Below are 2,691 nucleotides of genomic sequence, written 5' to 3'. Positions count from 1 at the left end.
ATAACACACACAAACACACACATGTGCGCGCACACACACACACACACACAAAGACAGCAATGACCGAGATGCAAAAGTCCACAGGTCAGGCCAATGGTAGCCCGACAGACAGACAGATATACTCTGAAACACAATGCGAGACAGACAGAAACAAAAGACAGACAGGCACAGATAGAAAGATAGGCAGGCTAAGTCAGCATAAACCAAAGTGCCCTGAAATGACCCGATCACAAACCCTCCAACACACCAATGAAACAGACAGATTTATTTGAAATACTGTATCAATGAGAAGATATAATGACTCTGCCCCTCTAACCAGGGCTCAGATGTATCAGACTAACCGCAAAACTAAACAGCTCAGTGCAGGTCAGCGTTTTAAATGGGTTAAGTACCATACCAAAACAGAGTACAGATTATTTTCACAGCCCAAAAGTTATCAATTCTGAACTTTATCTGGTTGTATGTCCAGATTTTCATCCATGCTTGGCTTAGTAATCGTTGTTATTGTCATTAATGACTATTTAACGCTAAAATCAATCAAAAGCTCTGTATCCAGTGTGCTTCTCATTTCTGGGAAACATTTCAGTTTAACGAGTTTCATCGTTAAACTGCAGGAATCCTTGGAGCTCCTCTTCCTCTGAGATTCAGAACAGGTGGAAATGTCTGGACAATGATGTCATTACAGGGACACCATGACCACACGCAAACCAAATCTCACTGTGGCTTTTGTTATTTAGAGTTAAATCAATATTACAAATAACGAACAATTACACATCCGCACTGAGGGAAATGGCCAGACTGAGAAAACTCTGTCATGTGAGCGATGCATCGCGAGCTAAGCTGAATTTATTAAAACTATTAGATCTTCCAAAAGTCTTAACATGATTGACTCTTACTGTACCTTTTACAATATAAAAGATATGCGAAATAAAACAATAGACATAAACAGTGCGTGACTTCAAATATACACATTTATACACATGCGATAATAGAGGATCACTGTGCATTTGATGCAAGTTAAGGACAAAGGTGAGTACTGTTGCAGTCACGTTATTTTCTCATTTCCTTCTCGTTTCCTTAGCAATGTCCAATCAGAGATGCGGACCCTCCGAGTCTGGGACACGACTCCAGAACTGAAGGGCTTGTATCTGTGTCACATGACTAAACGTGCAGAGGGAGAATTTGGGTCGCAGTGCCATTTTGTAGGTCAGGATTCGTTCATCCCGAGTGACCTGGAAGCAGTTTTAGAGGCTGTGAATAATCTGTTCACAAAGGCAGAAGCGACTCCTGGATTCTCCCTGGGTGTGTGTGGATGAAACCAGGTTCCCTGAATGCTGAGAGGAGCTCCTGGATGAGGTCTGAAGACAAGGTGAGAAGGAGTCGTGGGGCTGGCGGTTTTACGCTCCGGAGACTGGAATTCTGTATCTTCCACTCAACTTTGCACAACTGACTCAGACAAATATCTGACACATGAATAATGAGTTTGCATCCCCTTGGTAGAACAATGTCTCTGTCCTTGTACCCTCCAGGACTCAATGATACCACCCAAACAACATTCAGGAAAAAAAAATAAAAAACTAAAATAAAAATAAATCCTTAAAAAAGAAATACTTCAACACTGCACAAACTGTATATGACAGTCTGGAAAATGGCTCAAAACGTAAAAGATTTTTAGAAAGCATTCTGAAAAGATAATACAATGTTTATTTGAGTTTGGGTCTCTAATGTTTATGAGTTGACGATACATGCATCTGACGCGATTAAATGTCCATGTTGTGGTTGGACGATTGAATTAGTGATCTGAAGTTGAACTTCCTCCCAGGATACAGTCAGCTCAGCCAATCACTACTTTTCATAACATAAAATGTTTTGGCAAACTTCAGTATCTTTTTTATGACGTTCTGACAATTATAGCTGGATTAAACTTGTCTAATGCTCTAAAACTAAACATGTTAAATGTGAACACAAAGAAATATAACTCATATTACTACACAGAGACGTTTATCACTAATAAAGAACCACTTTTGGTATTGCCACAGCTGTTGCTTTGCTTATAAGTTCTTTTGAGCCAGCTGGTTTTTCTTATGGCATATCTGAGATGTCAGATATGCCATAAGAGTAAGTCAGATCTTGTTCTTCCTCCAAGACTTCTAAAGCTAAGAAGCAGAACAGTCTAAAAGGAACAGTCTAAGAGGATCAGTCTAAGATGAACAGTCTAAGATGAACAATCTAAGAGGAACAGTCTAAGAGGAACAGTCTAAGATGAACAATTTGGGATGAATGAAAAGTCTAAGATGAATGAACAGTCTAGGATGAACAGTCTAAGATGAACATTCTGGGATGAATGATCAGTCTGAGATGATCAGGTTGAGATGAACAATCTGGGATGAATGAACAATCTAATATGAACTGTCTAAGATAAACAATCTGGGATGAACAGTCTAAGGTGAATGAACAGTCTAAAATGAATAATCTGAGATGAACAGTCTAAGGTGAATGAATAGTCTAAGATGAACAATCTGGGATGAACAGTCTAAGATGAATGAACAGTCTAAGATAAACAATCTGGGATGAACAGTCTAAGGTGAATGAACAGTCTAAAATGAATAATCTGGGACGAACAGTCTAAGGTGAATGAACAGCCTAGGATGAACAATCTGGGATGAACAGTCTAAAGTGAATGAACAGTCT

General features: G+C 39.2%; 1 protein-coding gene across 3 annotated transcripts in view; it reads right to left on the bottom strand.

The window, feature by feature from the left end:
* Positions 1-250: 250 nt before the first annotated feature.
* Positions 251-2,691, bottom strand: part of gpc5c (glypican 5c) — a 127,575-nt gene continuing 125,134 nt past the window's right edge. For all 3 annotated transcript variants that reach the window (XM_035527737.2, XM_081722460.1, XM_081722459.1), the window contains exon 9: positions 251-2,691. This exon is cut by the window's right edge and continues 3,125 nt beyond it. The gene's annotated coding sequence lies outside the window, so the exon portion shown is untranslated.

The sequence above is a fragment of the Electrophorus electricus genome, chromosome 11 (genome assembly GCF_041902795.1).
Source record: "Electrophorus electricus isolate QZ-2024a chromosome 11, ASM4190279v1, whole genome shotgun sequence".
NCBI classification, from domain to species: domain Eukaryota; kingdom Metazoa; phylum Chordata; class Actinopteri; order Gymnotiformes; family Gymnotidae; genus Electrophorus; species Electrophorus electricus.
This window is presented reverse-complemented; position numbering and strand designations above follow the sequence as displayed.